Source organism: Strigops habroptila, chromosome 10, assembly GCF_004027225.2.
Source record: "Strigops habroptila isolate Jane chromosome 10, bStrHab1.2.pri, whole genome shotgun sequence".
Classification (NCBI taxonomy): domain Eukaryota; kingdom Metazoa; phylum Chordata; class Aves; order Psittaciformes; family Psittacidae; genus Strigops; species Strigops habroptila.
In genome coordinates, this window is record NC_046359.1 from 38338135 (window position 1) to 38361878 (window position 23744).

The 23744-nt window shown below is 43.9% G+C and overlaps 1 long non-coding RNA gene across 2 annotated transcripts; it reads right to left on the bottom strand.

Annotated features, from left to right (window-relative positions):
- Positions 1-364: 364 nt before the first annotated feature.
- Positions 365-18468, bottom strand: LOC115613962. Of its 2 annotated transcripts, XR_003993580.1 has the most exons (5): positions 18334-18468; positions 15638-15740; positions 14206-14280; positions 13443-13571; positions 365-531 (listed from the first exon to the last, which is right to left on the bottom strand). It is a non-coding gene; the product is annotated as an uncharacterized LOC115613962 (long non-coding RNA). The 2 variants fall into 2 exon arrangements; XR_003993581.1 differs by lacking the exon at positions 14206-14280.
- Between the last annotated feature and the right edge of the window lie 5276 nt (positions 18469-23744).

Below are 23744 nucleotides of genomic sequence, written 5' to 3' on the forward strand. Positions count from 1 at the left end.
GCTGTTATGGGTTTACCATGGCTTTTCATTTCACAGTCTGTGAATTCATAGTTAAAGAGAACTGAAGAAGAAAGAAAAACTTGGAAAACAATTTAGAATTATCTAAACGAAATTCTATCACCTGACCAACATGTTTTGAGGGATTGGGGGTGTCAGTTCAAGGAATCAGTCTTAGTTTTTAACTTTTTCTTCGCAGGTCTTTTTAAGCTGTATATGTGCAGCATGAAGAACTGTAGCAAAATAAGGTCTCAGCTGAAGTGAGCATACAATATATTGATTTTTAAGAATAAATCTTTTGATTCTTTTCTTTCTTTTAGTGAAATGCACTGTTAAGCTTAGTTAAAAGGGAAAGAGGCAAACCAAGTCCTGAGTTGTCTTTAATGCAGCTTTCTGAAGAGGGCTTTATAAAACCGGAAAGCAAAAAGCCATTTTAAAGTGACTTGCAAGAAGAGTATATACCTCTGTAGAGAAACCTTCATTTGGGTCATTTGGATTTCTCTCTTTTCCCTGGAAGCAGCTAGTCAAAACTGTCTGTATGCAACAGAAAGATAAAAATTTCAATTAGGTTGAGTGCTGTCATAAGCAGACTACATGAGAAGGTTTGAGATAATATGCATTACATATTGATGTCTATCAGCCCTGAGAACATAGCCATGTTTTATTCCATGCCCCTTTTGTAGGTTTGGCAGCAGTGGCACCCAATAAAGGCCTAATCATATTAATTTATGCCCCTATCAATTATGCATTCAGATTCCCCCGATAGCTTGTCAGTTTTTATTCACTATTTTCTGAAAAATACGCCTATTACAGTTACTGAGCAAATAGGAGGACTGTCAGAAACTGAGATTTAAAGAATATTACTTAAAAGGGGTGGGTTTCTTTAATTTATAAATCTTGTATTATATGTCATGCATTTGTTAGTTTTAAAAGAGGTGACAGTGCAGGGACAGATGTCACATTAAGGACTTTCTGAAGACAAGGGGAGAAGTCTCCTTAAGAAAGCTCTGTGTTTTATTCAACTTTTCTTGAAAGCAAAGTGTCCTGTGGTCTGTAGATGTAGTAAAAATGTATCAGCTTTGTTAGTTTAATGTGAATTTGATTTTGTGTCTCTTAAATGATGTGTGTCAATGAAGAACTTAACAAAAGCCTTTTCAGCTTGTAAACTGATTTCTTTTCTGGTATGGAAAACAGTATTGTAGCCAGCAATGTGTTAGTGTCTCTAACTGTGTTCTACATTCAGTGCCCATCATTGGGGTCATCATCAACAAGACAAATAAATAGATGTAGTCTATTTAGTGTGAAGTACATAAATTGCCCAGCGCAGCAATATCTACCAAGGAACTGTTGAGTAGTCTGTCCTAGTAACTTAAAAATTACCTTGATGTGTCTGTGGCATGTGAGACAAGTCCAGCCTACCTTATTCATACATACTATACTGTTTGAATGGGCCTGTGAGAGTGCTTTATTTAGGGGTAGATGTGCTCTTTGGAGGCAAAACTCCCAGATTTCCCCACCTACCACCCTTTGGTTTGCATTGCTGGCCGGTATCGGAGATGACAGTCAGGAATCTTTCCTGTGGGATTAAGCTGGGTGATACGAACTGCAGGACAGGGCAATGTTTTCCAACCAGGCATGGATATTCAGAGGAGACGATGGTAGAGCTGGTCTGGGGACAGGGCAGGCTATTAGTCCTTTCTTATCAAATCAGTAAAAAAAGACTGAGGTTTATCCCTGGAAGTTGGAGGTCCTGTCTGGATCACAACCTAGTCAAAGCCAGACCACTTGACTTATTTTCTCAGGTTTACTACAATGCCAAAAGAAATATATGTAATGAAACAAAATAAAACAAACAAACAAAACCCACCAAAACCCAAACAGATCTCTGCTCTAACTGTGCCTATCCTCATCTCTTGATACTCGAAACCTGACTGCTCTTGTTTCACCAGCTCCCTGCCACTAACCACTGCTCAAGAAAATCCCTCTTTTCCAGCCGCTGCCTGCATTTCCCTCATTCCAAGAACATACACTTCAGCTTCTCCTCCTCTTCCTCATTCACTTTCAGCCTCTCCCTCCTACTTCCAAAGCAGTTAACCTGATTTCATATCCTATTATAACACTATGCTGCAAGGCTTTCCTTCACCCTTCTTTTAAGAGTGTGTTTTTTCACTAAGGCTCTAAGTGTGGAAAAATACTTTGGAAAAGGCAAAAAAAAAAGGAAAAAAAGAAGGAAGAAAACCTCAGAAGTGCTAATGCTGGCAGGCCCAGAGTCTCCAGCAAAGGTCTGGAGCCTCTCACTTCTGTCCTTGCTGCAGGTGTGCTCGATGTAGTCAATGTACAATGGGCTCCTCTGTACCCAGCCCCTCTCTTTCAGAGGGTTTCCCCAGGACTAGTTCTCCTCTGCTGGAAAGTTCAGCAGGGTAAGGATCATCCTTTAAGAGGGATCCAGTTCTGGGGAGCCCCCAGAGCACAATATGCTGTTCTGGAGAAGGCCATCTCCCGTTCCTGACGAGAAAGGAAGGTCTGAATGAAGGGAGCCTCATTTGACATTTGTGTTTTCACATTATATTAGAAATACAAACAAACCCTCAGGACTCACCTTGGCGAAGTCCTCCCTAGCTTCAATACAGGTGGGTAACTGAGGCCTAAAGGTTTTGTTTTCTTCACCTACTCCTGAGCACATGTTGCTTTTCAGCTCTGCCCAGCCACTTCAAATAATCAATGAAGACTGAACTCCTGCCTATTAAGCAAATTTGTTCTTCCTTCCTCACAAATTCACCCACCCTTGCAAAGTACTCCAGCTTCACTATGGGTTGTACCCTCCCTTTCCTCTGGCTCTTTGAAGATGTTGCTCTTTGTTCAGTGAATTTGTCCAGATCCAGGAACATGTATAACATTACCTAAATCATTCCAGTGTTTATTTTAGCCTGACGGTGTTAATGAGGTTTTGCTATGTTACAGCATTTAAAATCTTTATAGTATCTTAAAGATATTGTATCTTAAAATATCCCCTTTGGGTATGTAAGTATTATCCAAATCATATAAATGAAGAAGTAAAAACAAATGTTTAGGTATTTGCCTAAGGCCATGCAATAAGTCAGTGTCAGAGCTAAGAGTCAAACCCACCTATTTGTGGTGAGTCAGCCCACGCTCGCATGATTTGGTGTGTTCCTACTATGGAAATCAGCCTATTCATTGCACGTAGTACTCATTTCAATAATTTCATAAACTGGCTCCAGGAGTTGCCTTCCCTTTAATAACAACTTTACCAGAAATGCTTTTGCTTACCTAGCTCCATGCATTTCCTATGCAGGGAGGGGAGACCGTATAACAGTCTTCCAATACCTAAAGGGGGCCTACAGTAAATCTAGAGAGGGACTTTTTACAAGGGCATGTAGTGACAGGACAAGAAGGAATGGTTTAAATTGAAAGAGGGGAGATTTAGATTAGATATTGGGAAGAAATTCTTTACTACGAGGGTGGCAAGGAGCTGGCACAGGGTGCCCAGAGAAGCTGTGGCTGCCCTATCCCTGGCAGTGTTCATGGCCAGGCTGGACAGAGCTTGGAGCAACCTGCTCTAGTGGAAGGTGTCCATGCCCATGGCAGGGGGTTGGAACTGGATGAGCTTTAAGGTCCCTTCCAACCCAAACCATTCTATGATCTACACAGGGAGTAGCGTACGGAATGTACAGCTTGCACAGTTGTTTTTTCACGTTTTATTCAGGGTTTCTTCTCAAAAAGGCCAGAAATTAAGCAGAAGAAGAGGGGACAGTGTTCCTAAAGTGCTGGGAAGATTTCCTGTGCCTGCCCTTGAAATTATAAATATCTGGACAACCGTTTATCTTGTGGGGTTGAGGAGTTCACACTCCATTTTTCTTTCTCTACTTTTTAAGGATTTGGTAAGACTTTTAGGGAAGGAAGTGTGCATGTGAAAAGGAGAAGAACATACAGGTAGCAGATATGTTTCAGAACATTTATGCTGGGAGTAGGTAATCCAGAAAGTGATGAAACAGTGAAGTGACAAGACCTGGCCTGAACATCTAAAACTTTGAAGAGGTTTGGCAGGGAAAATTAGAACAATTAAAGAGTGCCTCTGGGAAGCTTTACCTTGCATGACCAGAACTTCAACACAACATCTTGGTGCACTTGGTGCTTTTACAGGGGTAATACTCCTACGAATATGAATATGAATGGGTTTGCCAGCATCTTAGTCATCTGCAGGATTTTAGTCTGCACTTGGCTTGGGTTCATTTCTTTATCACCTTTTGTTTCCTGAGATCTTGTGGTGATGTGCAGTTCAGCCTGACCATCTGCTATTGCCTCAGTTCCCCTTTTGCAGTATTTCGAGGTATTAGTGGAGTGAAGGATCCTCTCTTCTACACTTGCGTTCTCAAACTTCCTCATTTAAAACTGAAGTGCCCGGGGGGGTATTGGTTGTTGTTTAATAATGTCCTAGCAGCTTTCTCTTCATCATTACAGTAGATTTTTATACTTCAGTGTATGCAGTTCTTAAGTATTTCCCTTGACCAGCAGCCTGAGGATTATAGAATAGTACTCACAAAACCAAAAAATTGGCACATCTTTTAAACTCCAGAGTCAAAGGCACAGAAAACACTACTGGATTTTGCTGAGATATATTTCCCCCTACCTAAAAAACAGTGTAAATTCAACCAGTAGCATAAAACGATCTAGCAAAAGTGGAAATGTAGTCAGCTAATAAATGAATTAATCTGTTTGGAAAACGAAGCTGAAAATACTGTACTTGGGAGACAAAGATAAAATGCAGTTCTTGGATGAGTTAAAAAGAAACACCCAGACCTCTTCAGGTAGCTTCACTTCACCATGAGCAGTAATCCATAGCACAGAAAGGAGCTTATTTGAGAAGCATCTGAAGAGCTGCATGGTGAGAAAGCAAAGCAATAATGCCTCTGCATGTGATTTTAGGCAGTTGAGACAGTATTCTTTTTTTCATATATCTCATCACCTAAACAGTTCAGGCACAAGGCATTAGTAAAATCAGAGATACTGATGTGTGATACTGCAGTGATTGATCATTTTGGCTTATTTTAAGCTCGTATCTTAAGAAGTAAAGCATCAGACTACAAACTTCAGGTTGGAAACACACTTTGTTTTTGGCTGATGTGCACCTCCATACATAGAATCATAGAATAGTTTGGATTAGAAGGGACCTTCAAAGGTCATCTAGTCCAACCTCTCTGCAATAAGCAGGTACATCTTCAACTAGATCAGGTTGCTCAGAACATGCTAGCAGTCAGCTGGTTTTCCACATCATTTTTGTTTTTAGGTGATCATGAGAGCACCTGACAGGCAGAATCATCAACATATTTTCAATTGATTACTTTTCTATTGCAAAACAGTGTTTTTTTTAAATGGAGATGCAGATGAAAAGAAACTTTCCATCCCTTTGAAAAATAAAAGCAATAATTAGGGGGAAAGCAGGAATGGGAGTTCCTCTGCACAGGTTTTGTCTGACAGGAAAGAACAAACACAGATATTGCCATGTTCTATTATTGGCTAAATTGTTAATTTCATACAGTTGTTTTAAAGGCTGTCCTTCCAAACCTGTATTACTTGAGGGAAATACTCACACTAACAGTTCGCAGAAAGAAAAATAAAAAGAATTGATTAGAAGGATGAAGAAAATTAGCTGTTAGGAGAATCTGCGAAGTCTAAATGTTTTCCAAAATATAAGTAATTGAAGAATACTTGGTAAGAATCTACAAGTATCTGAAAACGTGAATTGCCGAAGGTTTCAAAAATAACACAGCTTGGTATCAGTGACAAAATTATGTTAAATTAAAGGAGCTCATAGAAGTCTAAATTTCCTGAAACTCAACCCAAAATGTGCTTGAATGATGAGATTGTTTCAAATATGAAATAATTCGTCAAAGAATTGGAGAAATTATATGGATTGCAGCACTTCTAAGAAAGGAAGTAGACTACCAAAATGGAGTATATTAAAGATGGTGAATGTACTATTCCTCATCTTTGCACATCGACCTTGTTTCTGTGTTCAGAAACCATATATAGAGTTGTTGAGTTGGTCAATAAACTAATCCAGCCATCAATAAAGCACCTTCTTGTTTATTAATATGTGATTAAAAATGTATATGATAAAAAGATATTGACTGAGCAGAGTTTGGGTGACAAGAACAATTATAGCTTCAAGCCTAATCAGTACATGAGCTGTTTAACCCAGTGAAAGTCAATAGTCTATTTCTGAACAATTACACATTTATTTTTAAATAAAGTATTTGGGTTTTGCTAGTGCTCTCATTTTCTCTTCATGATTTAAATGTGGACAAAAAAGCAAAAAGAAACAGCCACAAAATAAATCACCCAGTATAATTCTACTTTGTGGCCCTTGTATGATAAAGTTGTAAATATGCAGCAAATAGGATTTGTTTCAATTATAACTTGCTAGCCACAAATACATTAAACTTGGAATAAGTACCTCTATTCAGTTGTATTACTAGGGTCTTAATCATATTTCTATAATGTCCTAATTTACTTATATATTTCTGTTGCTGTTATTTTAAGCTAAAGTCATAATTTTATTGCATTCAAAGTACTCCATCTTGATTTTGCTAAAGCAGTTTCTTAAACCTAATGAGAAATTATAATCAAAAGCCATTTAATTCCTCCTTAAGTGATCCTCAGCTCTTACAAACTTTTCTCACAGCTCAATGCACCCTTACTCCAGAGCAATATAGTAATATTCCACAGATCTAAAGAGAAGCACAGAAAAGTTTCAACTGGGTGCATCTTTAAATACCAAAGTATTCTAGTATAGTGTGCATTCGTTATAAACTGGGAGCAGGCGAATAGTCAGACATTCCTGGGCAAGAACACAGGGTCACTGGCTTGTCCCCACAGTGTTAAAAATTAACTGTGGACCCGAAGCAAGTAGCATCAAATGTCTGGGCTATCCACAAGCAGAACTTTTAGTGGGTTTAGCACTGGTTTGTGTCAACATTCAGGATTCAATCAAATCAATGGTACTCTCCAAAGTGTTTGCAAGTTGTAAATCTTCAAGTGCCAGATCAGAAAGCTCCTTATCTATTCCATACGTATTATGCTCATAAAACAGTTACAGTGAGTAGCATTCCCAGATATTTTTCCTACCTGCTAATCTTATAATCTTCTTAATTCCTTTGTGGCATAAAATGATGAAGACTTCAGTAATAAAATCTTTTGCAATGAAACGAACACAATGCCATCATTTACTCTTCTCAAATACGTTTGGTTTAGGTGAATGTAAAATTCACCTTGTTGTCGATTGCTGTTATAGAAAGTTGTTGTTAAACAAGGAGAAATAAATGAACTGAAAGAGAAACCTGCCATTGTGCTCACACATCCCTGAAAGTTTTGGGTTCTTTGAAATCAATGTTGACACTATAAACACTATTTTCTGAGTACCTTTATATTAACATATCAGTTCTGATCCAACAGTAAGTGAAAGTTGATCTGGTTTTCCCCTGATTGAAGCCAGAATCACTGTTTGACTCTTAGAAACCAGAGCAAGTCCTCCAGGAGGCAATTTCCACTTGATTTTATGGTGTAGTTCCAACATTTTTCCTGGATATGTCTGATTCTGGCTAGTGCAGGAGGTGGCACACTGGTGTAGGATGGCCATTGGTACAATCCAGCATGGTACCTCCTGGTCAGCAAGAAGTTTTCTTTGGGAAAGGAGAAAATAACTCTAGCTACGGAGTGGAGCTTAGGGAAGTCAGCCCTAGCAGCCTGCAGAGCTTGCAGGTCTTAACATCTCCACAGGAAGAGCCAAGTACAGGACGAAAGATCTGAATCTCTTTTTATCTATGGCACTGATAAGCCTGAGCAATTCCCAACACATTCTAATCTGAAGAAAGAGTTGGGTTTGATATCCATCTGTTTCAAGATAAATGAGAGTTCCTAAATCAAGGCTGGGGAAGGTATAAATATGCAGGCAAGAAAAATTATTCCTGAAGAGAGGATCCATTGCACTTTCAGATTAATAGGTGTAGCCCTCGCACCACACAGTAAAAAGGAGACCCTAGCAGATATGTTTATTAGCCTAAAAATCTGGTTTTCTGAGTTTAAAGTTACCCATCTGCTTATCTTCAAACAGATTCTGAATATAGCATTGCTGATAATATGCTTTGTTCCAGCCCATTACTTGATTCAGTTACATGTCTAAAAATATTAGTACGTTTAAGAATGTTGGTACATTTATGACTCTAATTAAATATGTATGCTATAGATCTTTATTCTTTCACTAAATAAAACAGGAATTTAATTCATTTTAGATTTACTTTTTTAATGCTCTTCCTCAGGTTGTTAAATTAAAACTCCAGCATTTACTGTACAATTCTCAGTATTTAGGAAAAGCTCACCTGCATTTTGAGGAAGTAAATAGCCAAGGTATGTTGATTTATTAGGAAAGTGAATTGAAACAAATGTGTTGCTACCCCAAAAATTACATATTTTTCAGGTGTAATTAATAGTAATAAAATCATCAAAATAAGATAGTGTTGAGGATTTGTATGATGGCTGGGAAGTAATTTTTATTTTTATTCATCTCAGCACCTTTATTTATCAGTGTGTTTGATCTTCACGTGCAATTCTACACCCTTCTTCTTCATCATCACTCATTTCATCCATGTAGAAGATGGAGGCTTCCTGAGCTTTCTACACTCTGTTGTCCTGACTCGTATATTCTATAGGACACAACACCAGTATGTCCGTTGCAATGAAAGCATCCAACATCTGCTTTTACAGTAGTTTCAATTCAATAGTGAGAGTTCAAATATACAGAATTTTCACTTTAATTATTGTCAGGCCATTTTATCATCCTAGATACTTAGTTTAAAAACCATTCTGTTTTTTGAAGGGAGAGCTAAACTAATCTGCAAATTTAGTAAGAATCACAAATTATAGCTGCCAGATCTCAAGCACTTACCACTTCTCTGCTAAGTGTCACAACAAAGCCTGTATATGCTATTCATTCACATAAAGGTGAAGTAACCCTGACAAAAAAAAAAAAACCCTGGGGAAAAAGCAAAGCAAAACAAAACACCCCATGAAAGTAGTTTAAACACTGTAGTTCTTCTTGTCAAGTTGAACTTGGTGAGGGGCAGGCACTCAGCTGCCTGCAGGAAGGAGGCTGACTCTTCCCTAGGCAAAGTTAGGTGCCTGGCTGCTGTTTATGCCTTTGCAAACCTTCCCCATGAGCAAACTGCTGAGGCCACGTGGCAGGTCCAGAATATCTTCATCATCTTAAGTTTACTTCCCCAGAAAACTCTGCCTTTCACCTTCTATCTATTGGTGGTATGGGTGAGTGAGCCATGTTTTCAATGAGTATGACAAAGATGGACAGCCACTACTAGTAGGAAGAGGAATTCTCATACCCAGAAAACTAGAATACGCTTTTTATTCTACTGCTCTCTCTAAATTTAGGCTAGGAGTGTCCAAGCCACTCATATCATCAGTGTGTTTATCAAACCTTTGCCTTTGAACATGTATCTATGAAACATTGCAATGCTATTGCAATAAGTGTTAACCTTATGCTCAAACGATTTATTGTGACTCCTACTGTTGTTTTGGAGCCTTTGAGATACATAGAGATATAGCCAGATTACTGTACATCAAAGCAGGTACATGCCTTTATATAATGATCTGTATATTCATGATTGAGATATAGCCACCTTAGGAGTGGGCTGATACAGGATTATCATTGTAAGAAATAGTAAAGCTTTATTGACAAGTACACTAGATCTTTAACTTGGTCAGATACACTGAGAAAGGATTTCTTATAGAGATATATATATTTTATTACTGGCTATGGTGAGAGGAATCTAGCTCTGCAAAGAGACTGATAATGCAGGGCATATAAATACACCAGTGAATACATTCTTTTCCATCAACATGACTTTTGTACTACATCTTGAAATCGTTTTGGTTTTATTAATGTTGTTTAATAGAGATGTGAATGTCACACCCAAAAATTTTGTCTCTGATACAAAAACATTTGCTGTTATCTGGGTCAAAATCAGTTCCTGAGCAGCCAGATGGCCATCCTTGCATTGCATAATTGAGATTATATTAGTTGTTCTGTCTTGTATACTGGTATAAAAATGATGGACTTGGAAGCATATGTTGCTTTGTTACTAAATCCAAGAGCAGTACCTAACACCAATGGTATTAGGCCCTGTGCTCCAGCAGATCAGTTTTGTTATGCTTGGTTTTGAAATAAGCTCTCTCTTTTATACATTGGGTACTTCACATATTTGAGGCCTCTAGAAAGCATTAAGCAATTTACTCTATAATGGTTCACCCAAGCCCATGGCTTGTTAGAGAAGCAGAGTTAGGCTGTGGTGGTGAAAGCGATGCTGAGGAGGTCCTTGCTCAGAGGAAAGAGCACTTTATTTGTTACAAGTTACTACTCAAAATGGTGGTGACTGCTGAGTGTATCAGGACTCTTGAAGCTGTCTTTATACTTTGCTCTCATACGGTCTCTGGGCTACTAAAAACTAAATCAGGTTTCCTTTTTTACATTTGCATTTACTTATCCCATTTGTTCAAGTTATTACAGGTACAATTTTACAATGCCACCGTGGTTATTTCTGGGCAACAAAAAACACCCTGATGCTGAACTGCAGGTTAGATGATCTTCAGGTCCTTTCCAACCCTAAACATTCTATGATTCTATGAGGATCTGCTGTGGGGCAAAGTAGGAGGAGCAAATTATTGTCTGACTTCTTGTCTTGATCAGTGAATTTTAATCCATGGCTAAGCAGACAGTTAGTTTAGCCATTTCAGTGGGTGCAGCAACTGACTGACTCCTGGCAAAGGATTCTCCAGCTGAGGTCAGGACCACATGGCTGATGATGTATTTCCTATCTCTGTGACTAAAAGGGAGAGCGATTCTGAAGCCTTTTGTGTTGTAACACAAGAAACAGAACCTCGTAAGTTTAAGAGTAGGGCTTCTTTCCTGTTGCTTGGTCAAATCCAGCCCCGTGTAGGCAACCTGGGTTGTTAATGTTAAATCCATCCACCAGAAATCATTTGAAAGTGTTAGTCTAGTTCCCAATGGATAGGTGCCAGTGTTACCAATGAAGTAAGCTATTAAATATGTGCTAATCGACAAGAAGAAAGTCAGAGGATATTTTGACGCTCTAGTTTGGTCACCCCTTTGCTATTATGCTTAACTTTGGCAGGACAGAGGTGTTACCTGATCAGCAGATGAGCTAGAATACTTCCTAAAAGCTATTAACCTACTACCTTTCATAAGCACTCAACTCCCTAAAAAGTAAAAAGCATCTGTTAAAATAAGTGAGCTATTACTAATACCCCTACATTTGCAGTGGGGCTGACTGACATGAAAAATCAAGGAATGAAAATCAATAAGGAACCAATGCAAAACCCTATATTTTATTGAAAATTAAGAAGAACAGCAATAAATTAGGTAGGGGATAAATCTTGTGTAGCTATATAATATTTTACACATACACACACACACTCAAATTAAGAGAGCATTACAGGCTCTATAAACAATAAACATTTAAAGCCAGTAGGAAGCGAGAGAATGAAAGCTAATCACACTGCTCAATACCAATCCCTTGTGCAGATGCACATACAGCCTTTAATTACACCATCTTGTACTTGCAGATGATGAAGAATTTTCCAGGAAAAACTGTTTTCCTCAAAAGTCAGACTATGTAATAGGAAAATATTAGTTCTGAAGCAACTGGAGGGATTTTAAAAAACAAAGGGAAAGATTCTGTGCAGTAACCAAAAGGCAAGTCCCTTTGGTGGTGTACACCTGAAATGGAGGTATCTCAGATACAATCACTGATAGAGACATGCACTTTGGTCTTTTCTGGGTCAGCACCTTACTCCCGTGTTCTCTGACACCACGGGCTTGTCCCTCTCCTTTTTTATCTCTCTTCTTCCCCCTTTTAATGAATAACTTTACAAAGCCTTTGCTTCATCCGCTCTCGTGCAATGGTATATGAATGCAATTTGACAGGGCAGTGGGACTTTTCTGCTTGATCTTCTTCACGAGCTCACCTTTGGCATTTAGAATAGTATGTGAGCAAAGCTTTCTTCAGGTGTTAGTGTTCACTTCTAAGCTTACTTTTATGGGACTCTAAGCTTTCTTTGGGGCACACACATCCTAACCCGAACCTAACACTGTTTTGCTGTTCCTCTCCCCACGACGCTTAGCTTTTACAACTTGAAGAGATAGGATCATCCTATCCTTTTTAATAAATCTTTGTTCCAAATGAATCGCGTTAAAGCAAAAAAAGTCTGCTAATTTTGGGTATTCAATTAGAGATATTGTCGTCTTGATTTTTCAACTGGTTTGGCACTCTGCATCACTTGGTATAGTCAATGCACAGCCCTGTGGATTTTATCTGAGGTAGTGAGTGATTCACTTCAGCCTACCAGACCCGAAAACTTCAAGATGGGTCCTCATAATAGGAAAATCTCAGTTAATCATTACCTTGTGAGGCAACTTTCCCCACGCTGTAGAAGCTTTGAGGTGAAAGGGGGATGGAAGCAAACTTTGCAGGCAAAATCCAGCTATTGCCTTGCCACAAAGCCCTGCTCTCTCTTCCTGTGATTCTCTACCTTTTACATGAACCGTGCCCAATTCTGTGACAAATTAGACAGGAATCTAGTGAATCAAAACTACAGAGTTCTGATGTGTCCCCAGGGGAAGCGTACCTTGCGGGGTTTCATTTCCTGAAGAAATTTGTGGAATAAAACCTGTGTGGTCATGTATCATAATGTATGGAGACTGAATCCAGGTGCTCTGAAACCCTCACGTTAGTCATTTCCTCAACATCCCAGTGCCTGATGTTGTGGCTAGCAATGAATATATAACACTTTTCCTTAGTTCAGAGGTGACACACACAAAAAAAAAAATTTAAAAAATATTTTGGATCAGCTCAGAAATACTTCACTTAATTCTTTCTAAGCATTAGAAAGCAGCCTCTGTCTTGAATAAAAAGCAATAATGATGCAGCTGAACTGCATCAGGTAAACACAATGAAATAAAACATTTTGCCTTTCAGATTCCTACCATGTTTCATATAAAATTCAGCCCAGCTACTCAGGACATCCTGCAATCATTCACCCTTGCTCTTGGCTGACGTTAGTCAGTTTTGCCATCCCTGCCCTCCTACCTCACCTCCAGGCTCCTCAACCGAATGGTTCCTCTCTGCTTTCTCTGCACAACCTCTGTGTCTCCTTACCTACCCAGTCCCAGGCTCCTGCCTCCAAACACCAGTCTCAGTTCTTTCTCTCTGGGCTGCTTGGCTGCTTCTATCGCCTGCTCTGTCACATTGCTTTTTTCTCCCCATCGTATTCATGCAGAGACCTTTCTTCTTGACACAACCTTCACATTGTTCAGAGCTTAAAAGAGAGAGGATTCCTACCTCTGGTTCTGCGCCAAAGCTCGGGCTCATGGGGAAAATTTGGAGGTGGGGATTAAAGGGGAAATCTGGCCTTACCACTTAAGCTTCTGTTTGCAGAGAGGGCCAATCTTTAGCGAGTCCTTTTTCCTGCTAGAAGAAAAGAAATCATTACTGAGAGTGTGCTCATGACAGAATGTCTTATATTCACAAGTTAGCCACATTTGGATAAATTTTCAGGCAGAGTGGGAAAGGCACATTTTAAATACAATAAAAGGTCACATTTTGAGTCTGTGCTTCAAAGCCTGAGGGCAGCAGAGCATTTCAAAGGGGAAAAAAAATAAAGTTTCCGTTTTAGTATGAGTAAAACTGTTTATTTTTCCATAACCTTGTTCTTGGAAATGGACAAATTGTTTTGGCAGGTATTTTCAAAATAATCTGCCCAGTACGGAGGGGATATCAGTTTTCAGCCTAAATGATGATGTTTTTTCTAAAGCTACACGCCACAGAAAATATGGTCTCTGCTGAGAAGTGTTTGCCAACCCCAATACAGGGAATGGCAGCATATCTACCTTGGAATATTGTCACAGATTACATCCTCTGAGGACTTCCGATTTTCTTTCAAACATCAAATACCTTCATGGAAAGGCAATAAGTACAACTTCCTATTTTAGGCTACGAGTTCTCTATTTTAGAGGCAGAGCAACTAAAATAGGAGGAAAGGAGAAAAAAATGAGGGATAGAATCCATACATCCTGATCTGATCCTTAGTCCCCCATATACGCACCCATTGCTGCTGCCTCCGAGAGGTGTTATTTGTGTGATGGTCTTCCGCCCTGGAGTACTGGGGATATTCTTTACCCTGCACAGACACACACATCAGAGGTAACATCCCTTGCATTCTTTCTGTGATTTAACTCTCTGTGATCAAAAGTTTTGGGGGCAGGAGGTATTTGCAAATCATAGTTTAATTCCACTAAGAACAAGCAGCCTCCTGAATTCAGCTTGTATGAGAAGAAAAACATAAAAATCCCCTATTTCTGAGGTGCCCGCTGCAATCTGGGGGCAATATCCTGTGGAAGAGAGAGGTGTGAGGGCTAGCGATGTGGCAGGGCTCCGTGGGACCAGTGGCGTGATGGCCAATGTTGTTGCTCCAAGTACCTGGGCTGGGGTGAACCCCAGCAAAGGCACAAGTTGGAGACACCAGAGGCCTGAGATGGACAAGCTGCATTAGAGTTGATGCCACTTTCTGGCTCACTTAGGAGAGGAAGAAGTACAGCTAAGTGTTAACAGCAAGTGATGAGATAGCCCCATGCAGACTGAGAACCTCTGCTTAAAACCACCCCAGCAGCAATAACAAATTCCTCAGCTTAAACTGCGGTCCTCTTCAGAGGAAAAAAAAGGGGAAAACAAAAGAGAAAGAATTGCCAACTCAAACTGCTGACTCCTATTTTCTTATCAAAACACCACAGCATACATCTTAACAGCCCGAAGTAAATCAAATGTGGGACCAGCTGGAACTGGCCAGCTCTTGGCCCTCCCTTGGTATCAGGTGTGTCCCTGCACTCCTCTGGCAGATTAATTTATGGTCTCAAGTGACTCAGAGCCCCTAAAACTTTCAGTACCGCTGTTAGGACGAGGCTGAAGGTTTTCTTTGGAAAGCATAGTTGCTAGAAGTTGAAGGTCTTCCCAATGCACAGAGATACACCCCTACTGATGTCAGTATATCATATGTATACGTATATATATGCATATCTATCTATATATATGCATATATAGATATATATGCATATATATATGCATATAGATAGATATTTATATAGATAGATATATCTAGATATCTCTGATTTTTAAACTCACCCACGTGACTATGGGACAAAATTTGGAGATATGGCCAAAGCCTGGATGTGTGCTGGGGGAACTGTCAGTCTGCTTTTGCATGTGGAGCTTACTTTTGGAGTTGGAAGTGGAGGGGGAAAGTGGGATTTGGAAGAGCTTATAGCAATGCATCCCTAAAGAAACCTTCCAGCTCAATAAAATAAGGGGAGAAGGTACAGGAGAGTGTGCAGAGCACACCAAATTGAGAGCAGCTCTCTCAATTCTACCTGCCTCATGCGATCTGCAGCAGCGTGTGTGTGATCAATATAATCTATTGCAAAAGAAAGCCTCGGTGTTTCTGTGGGGGAAAGGGGTTTAGGGAGAAGCTCTTTAATTATTACCTGCGGAGAAGTTAAAGTATAACTCGGTAGTAATATACTCCAGTCCTTGGGCTGGGGACGAAGGATGGAGGGGGGCAAGTCAGGCATCTAACCTGCCTGAGGTCTGTATGGGAATAAGAAAAATAGAATTAATGAAAAAACACTAATTTAAAAAGGAAGGGGAGGGGAAAAGAAGAAGACAAACATAAAGCATTGGCGAGGCAAAAGTAGGGAGAAAACAGGTGGGTATTTCAGGCCACTGACCTCTTTTTGTGCTTCATTGGGGGGAGCACCCACGTGTGAACCGGTGCGTCCCCCCCCAACCGGTGTTTATAAGCCTGAAAAGCTCAAATCTTCCGCCTTTCTGCCACGGCCTTTCGCTTGCACACGCTGCGGAGCGGCTCCGATAACCCCTCCCCGCTCCCCCCTCGGGGCCGCAGCCGACCGCGCAGCCCCGCGCATCTTGCGCGGGGCTGCGCGGTCGGCTGCGGCCCCGAGGGGGAGGACGGAGGGCGGGTTGGAGCTTCACCCCGCGGCTACTTGCGCATCTTTCCCCCCTTTCCGAGATCACCCCCCCCTAAAAAAGGGGAGGAGAGCCCTGGGGCTTGCAGGGTCCTGCGCCGTGAGTACCGGGATAACGCCTATTGTATTGTTTTGAGGGAGTTCCCTTCTTCGGCAGGTCAGCGCGATAATTCGAAGTTGGTCCAGATCGCTCGCTTGCAATCCCAGACGCGCGATTAACACCTAAGAAATGTATTGATTTTAAGGTATCAGAACGTAAAACCTCAGGAGAAACCCCATTACTATTAACTAGGAGCCGCGCGGAGAAAGTCATGAGAGAGATCATTAAATATGGGTCTATTTTTGACACGTGTCCTGCGAAATAGCCCCAAAATATGGTGCGGTAATTTGATTTATTTCTTTTTTCCTTTGGCACTACAGGTGCTAGCTCTGCCTTCCCTTCATTTCCCACACCATGTATATTAAACAGGGAGGGAACGCCGCTCCATTGTCGGTGGTGACCCCAACCTTCGCCAGAATGTTTTTGCTCCTCGGTGTAAAATTGCGAAGTGGGTCTCCCTCTAAAATCCGCTATATTGGTTTTTATAATCAGCTCGTGAGCTACACTTTTGCGCATCCCATTTCTTAACAATTTAAAAATGTGGGGAAAAAAATAGAAGCAAACTCAGCTGTCACCGTATTAACATTTCTGTCTGACTCAGGCCAGGCTTTCAGTAACTTTGCCGGGATCGGGTCCTGTGTTTCTATAGCCGTCCCTGCCTCCCGGCTCTTGGCAGGCCCTGGGGTTTGCTGCCCGGCTAATCCCTCTCGCACCCCCCATCGCACGAGGAGCCTGTACTTCCCACCCTGCGGTGCAAATTGTCCCATTTCTGGAGAGAACTAAATAACTTCTGCTGTTATTTAGTGCAGAAAAGAGAAGAAAACCAGACTGCGTCGTGCCGCCGTCCCTATCCTTTCCTCCCCAAGATTTTACTCTTTCCTCTGGAGCATTTTCTCCGCGTCCAGGAAAACACAAATCACGGGTTTGCTTTCCCTCCGTGCGAGGCTTATCGCCCCGTCCCTCCGGAGCAATAAACCGGAGAAACCCCACGGAGCCGAGCCGGGCCGGGCCGAACCGGGGCAGCCGCCGCGCTGCGCACCCGGGCGGCGGGAAGCGCAGTGATTTAAGCCGAGCCCGGGTCTCCGTGTTACTAGGAGCGTGTATTTTTTTCTCTCTCCTTTGTAGGATACAGAAGGTGAATAATGAAATCCCGCTGCTAATAGTTTATGAGCCATGAGATTGGAAATGTGTATGGATAGACCGGCTAAAAATCACTTGCGAGGAGCCGGGAGCCCGGCAGAGGAAAGGATTTCGCATGAGCGCAGGGAACGGGGCGGGCGAGGGTGGGGGGAGAGCCAGGGCAGCCTCCGGGAGCCTTCGCCGGGGACGGGAAGAAGAGGGGGGGCTCGGTTAGTGCCGCTCCCCCCGGAGGGGAATGGGGGCAAGCTCGGGGCGAGCTTTAGGGCCGGTTCAGGGGCAACCGGGCGCTTGAGCAAAGGGGAGAGAAGCCGCGTTCCGCGGCGGTTTGGAGGCAGGTCAGGCTGGGGGGGAGCAGAGTGTTTCACGGGGCTTTCTCACGAGTGGGTCCATGGCAAACACTTCATCCCTAACCAAGTAGCACACTCACCCACTCAGTAATTCCGACCTGTTTCCTTTCTGTTCCCCGCTTGCGTTCAAAGTGAGGGCACATTCAGGAAAGCCTGCCCTCCTCCTTCACTTCCACCCGATATCGCGTGGACCCCCCCCCTACTCCCGCTTCCAACCCCCCAAAAATAAAACCTCAACCAAAAAAAAACCCACCCGCAAACGCACCGTATTTCCAATTTGGAGTTAAAGCCGGTGCTAATCCGGGTCAGTTCCTGCCCCCGGCTGGGAAGGCAGGGAGGGAGGATGTCGCGTATGGGGGGGGGACGGGACGGGGGACGACACACAAAAACAACCCCCCAAATAAACAAACAAACAAAAATCTCGCTCACGATCACAATAAAGTGAAATTCCTTTCCACACACTCACAAGTTTAGCTCTCTCTGCTGCCTGGGGGGTTTTAATCTTGCAAAGAGAAAGGGGGGCTCCCTGCGCAAAATTACGCCTTCTCCTCTCATTTGTTAGCTGATTCCATCAAAAAGTTCGCTATTTATAGGCTACACACACGAACCTGGAGTAATACAAACCCTCCCGTGTTGATCCCCATCGCAAAGTGGCCGGTCCTGAAGCATCTGATCGGGTTTGTGTGTGAGGGAGGGAGAGAGACCCCGGCGAGAGCTGCCCTCCGAAAGGGGAGAGAAGAGCTCAAGCTGAGAGACTTATTAATTGCCCAGAGCTGCTCTGCCACCAGCCATGTGAGTACCCAGCGACGATCACCTTTTGCACAGATGGTCAGCGATCAGGCACAGACACTTTCTGTCCTTTTCTCCCTCCCCTTTCTCTTTTTTTTTTCTTCTAATTTCCCCTCCTGTCTCCCTCCTTCCCATATTTTTTCTCTTTTATTTTTTTTTTCCCTTTCTCTTTTTAATTTGGGTTTCCACGGCTTATTCCTCTCGAAGAGGAGGAATGAAACGTAGGCGAGCGCGGGGGAGAAAATGTGCCGGAGAAGAGGAAGGAAGGAAGGAGTGGTGGAGGGAGAGGAGGAGGAGGGTTTGTTAAGCGATCGCCTTGTCCCCTGAGTCCGAGCCGGCTGGGAATTAGTAACAGCGAGATAACGGAGGTTGTATCCCTCCTTCTGCCTCCGCTTTTCTTTTCCTGGAGCGCTCAGCCCCCCTGACAGTTATTACCCTGGTATCAGCGCGGGTAACGAGCTGTGTTCGTCAAACCCCATTTGGGGGAATTATCAGGGAAAAAAAAACATAAAAATAAATAAAAACAGAGAGACAGAGCGCGGGGTGAAGGGGCTCGATCGCTCCGCGCCCAGCAGTGACCGGCCCCGGCGAGCACCCCGGTCCCTCGGGCCATGCGGGTGGTTTTGGGAGAGAGGGGAGCCCCGCGGCCCATTCCCCGGCGGGGAGGAGCGAGGTGCGGCGGTGCCAGCCCTCGGAGGGGTTCGGTGCGGGAATTCGAGCCCCACGCAGCAGCCACGGCACGTGGGTTTAAGAAACTGCACAGATTTGATTCGAGAGCGGGGGGAAAGATGGAATCTGTAATGGGAAAGGTGGCTCTCGGACAGGTAGGTGTGGTGGTTTGTGGAGGAATGAAGGGCTGGGAGACTCTTCCCGTGGAAAGGAGGGGTGTGGGCAGAGAAGGCGAATTTGCTTCCAGCATGGAGATGTGCGTTTCTAAACCCAACACTTCGAGCTCCAATCACACACTCTCAGGTTAGCGTAGCGTTAAATTAACAGGGTCGGGGTTATCGAGGGCATTATACCGTGTGCCCGGGATGTAACCTCTGCTCATTTATACACAAAGAAGAGGGAGAGACGGAGTTACACCTGGAAAGCCAAAGGGCACGGTGAGTATCGGTATTTGTTCCTCTCCCTCTACATGCCTGTGAACAAAGTTCAAAGGCAGCCGGTGCGGGGCTGGGCCGGGTCCGCCGCAGCCCTTTGCGCCCTTCAAAGGCTCCAGCGCAGCCGAGATTGGTGCTGGGAACCTCCGGCACAGTCCCTCGGCGAGAAGAACTTGAGGTGTCTTGGTCATAACTTTGCTGCTTTACGTAGGGAAGGGAAAAAAAATGAAGGGGAAAAAAAAAAAAAGCAGTGACTCGGATCCAGCGGTATTTATAGGTGGCGGCAGCGCCTCCTTTTCAATAAGCAGCCGTGGAAAAGAAGCGTCAGAAAACTGGCTGCTTTACATTGATCCAAGGTGCTTGGACGCTCACAGCCGTGCGAGCCAGGCTGAACCTACAAAGTCACGGCTCCTCTCGGGTTAGGCAGCGAGAAGAGGAGCAGGATCCGTATTTTGCTGTCCACTATCTTGGGCACCATTCAATTCCCGAGCACAGGTACAGGGAAGTGTGCGATGGGAGACTTTCCCCTTGTCTTACATATACGCACACAATACAGGGCACCCGCAGGGCTGAAAGTGGGCCAGGGCTGTGCGGTAGGGATCAGATCACACAAAGCAGAGGAAAGAAATCCAGTTAAAAATACATTAGTTGAAATCAGAGGACGAGCTTGAATGTTGTTTTTTTTTCTTCTTCTTCTTTTAAACAAAGGTGCACGTTAGAACAAGCTGGAAGCACTTTGTGCCTGACGGTATCCCCCACGCCCATTGGAAATAAAGCAAGAAGCTTGCTCTTTCTTTGCATCTTTTAAACCTTGTTTTAATTAGAATTGCTAAAGTAGGACACCCCAGTGGAGGATGTTTTCAAGTATCCACCTACGTCTCTGCTGTAAGCAGAATTGCTCTCTGCTAAATTGCTTGAAACGCAAAATTCCGCCCCACCCCCAGCTTGTTTTGGCACCTACTCACCCTTTCCCCCCCGAAATTGCAATCGCTTATGAAAGGTAACTCCATTAGGAGGAAAAGAGAAACCCCAAACAGCCAGCAGTAATGAGATGAGTGGACTCCGAGAGTCTCAGCTTTGCTCTGTGCAGCAGGAAAGGGTTTGGGCAGAGCGTCCCTCAGAACTAATGCCCTTTTTTTTCTCTATTTGAAGTCCCAAATTGGGCGTATGCTTGCCCTCCTTTAATGTATGTGATTAAATCATAACAAAAACAGACTCCTCAGCTTCTCAGATTTCCTCACATACGCGAAACCTTTTACACGAAGGCAAGTAATTGAGTTTAGTTAACTCAGGGCACAGGCTGGGCTGAAGTTTGACTCGGGCTCCCAGCGCAGCTTTCCACGCAAACGCTTGTTTTAGCTGCACCTCACGCTCCTCTTTTGCCAGCTGCAGGATTTTAGCCTGGTTTTATCATTCCCCACCTCTGTCTGACCTCGCTGCTGAGGGATGCTCAGGGCAGGGGCTTGCGGGACGGGGGGCTCTTCTTCCCCGTCTCGCTGGGTTCGGTGAGTCCCGGGCTGGACCTGGACCGGCTCCTGGCCCGGTTCCACGGGCATCCCCTCCATCCCTGCACTATGCTCGCTGCTCGCTTCCACTCGCGATCAAGGACTAGGTTAATTTCGCCTTCAGGAAAGTGAGGTTTTGTTAGCCCTCTTCTAGCTTAAATTAAAAAGAAAGCGGAAAAAACCCTACAAACCCAAGCCCTCTAAAAGTTTCTCAGGTAGAACTCGGATTCCCTTTGGTCATTACTCCAATGAGGAACCCCGTCAATTAAGAAGAAGGATGATAATTCCTCGTCCTTCTCCAAAAGGTGGTTGCAGGACGGCACTCGGTGCATGCTGTCCCTCGGTAACCGGATGACACGATCGCCACCCTGCTCTCTCGCAGACGTTGCTTGGCTTTCCCTGTCCCGCGGTTGAAGTCGGGCAGCAGTGAGAGACCCCCAGGACACCCCCACAGCTGCCCGTCCTGCCCAAACACACACACAAATCCCCGCTCGCTCCCTGCCCGCAGCCACCCGGGCTTGCCCCCGGCTGAGCTCTCAGCATCTGCAGCCAGCATGGGGCGAGCACAGCGAAAAAGGAGTTAATTGTCCCCCCCCACAGGAGGGCAGGGGCCTCATAGCAACAGGTAACGAGGGCACCTGCAGCTTTTCAGGGGTATTTAACTGCTAAGAGAGGGAGTAGGAGGTTTGCGAAAGGGTCCCGTTCGGTAAGAGGGGATCTGGGGGGAGAGGATCACCCATAAAAGGGTGTTTAGCGACACTTGAGCAAAAGTTTAATGTTGAGGGGAGCGGGACCTCTGTAGCTGCCTCGCTTTGGTCTCTTGCCCGCTGTTTTCTCGTGGTCCCCGAAAGCGGCTCCGGCTCTGGGGAGCGCTGACCGCGGGGTTGGGGCCGGACGCGGGTTCCCGACCCCTTGCGGGGACCTGCCGAGGACGCTTCGTGCCCCGTGCGGAGGGAAAGGTACCGACTGCAGGGACGGGGAGCGGTGCAGAACCCCCCCGAATGATTTCACCGCGGCACAAGTAGGCGCTTCGCGGTCGGGCACAGAGCAGACCCCGAGCAAACCCTCGCAGGGTGTGTGTGTGCGTTGTGGGAAGGCTTCTACCCTGGGCAGGGGGCCTTGGGGCAGCGGGGAGGGTTTCTGGGCTGACCCGAGTGGGGGGAGCTCCTCTTTTCCCACCCGCTCCCTGGCTCTTTGTTCTTTGCCCTTTTGTTCTCCCTCTCCTCGGCGTGTGCCCGAAGTTTCCAGGGGGTTGGAGGTGCGGAGGAAAGTTGCTGAAAGCTGAGGAATTGCGATAAGTGGATGCCGGAGCAGGGAAAAGAGGCGGGGGGGGGGGGGCCTTTCCCGGGGCTACGAGCCCTTCCCCCCATTCTGTCGCTTTGTCCGGCCCGCCCAGGGGACCGGTGTGCCGCGCTGGCACTGATGCTGGAGCAGAAGGGGTTGGGGGGCTCCCGTGGCCACCGCACACCGCTCGGGGACTGTGCACCCCCTCTTCTCCATCGGAAAGCGTTCTGGTGGGCAACTGTCCCTTCTGCCTTTTCTGATGGCGAAAAAACCATGGGTGAACATACTTCAGTGAGGTGAGGAAGCAGGTCACGGAGGTGAAGGGTTTCTGCATGTTAGATTTTAGGGCATATGTATTGGTTCGAGTTGCACAAACCCCGAATAGATTTGGCTTAGTCACTTGCTTTGTGGTGTGTTTTCCTGCTTGCTAGACAGGGCTACGGTAACGTGCTGTCAGGAGTCAAAAAGTTGACACTTGCTTTCAAAGCAGATGGAATATCCTTGTAGAGCAACGTCGCAGCTTAAAAGGCGGCTTTAGCATGTTTAGTGGGAGAGCATGGTATGGTTTGGTAGTGACAATAACACTAAAACTTCCTTGGAAAAGCAAAACAACTTTATTCAGTATAATACCTTGTAACCTTACCTTGTCTTTACTAATTCTTATTAAATGCTAGAGAACTACATACTTGTTTTACCTTGCATTAAGAAATCACTAGTAATTGCAAATATCAGTTATCACAGGATACTTCCCTCTCCCCCGATGTATGAAAGTAGGAAGACACTTTATTTAGGTGAGTTAGGTATAAGGAAAGCTGATGTAAAAGGAAGTTTTAATATGGTGCATTGGAGTAGGTCACAACAGGTTACAGGCAGAGCCAGATCTGGGTCCCGAACTCCAGCAGACTTCCCTGACAGCTCCATTATGCTCCCACCTTTACAACTGAGGATATAATGGATGAACACAGCACTCTGGCATCAGCTGAAAAGCTGCTTGAATGTAATTCTCATATTCCTTGTCATCGAGAGAATGACCATAAATATTTACTATTTTATATACGTAGAGCTCCTATAAAATATTTTCTTAAATATTATATTAATTGAACTTTTGGATAAGATAAAAAGGCTGAAATTGTTTATTATAGTGAGCTAATTTTCCAGAATTTTTATATGTTTTTCTGATATAAAACAAAATATACAAAGCCGAGAAACAAGGTGCGATAAGATTAGATTTGACTAAGTACCTGTTTTAGGTCAGCACTGCTTTAACGTGCCTATGCTCACATGGATCATACCATCCTTCTGGCAGATGTTAAACCCCAGGATCAATTTTTCAAATGA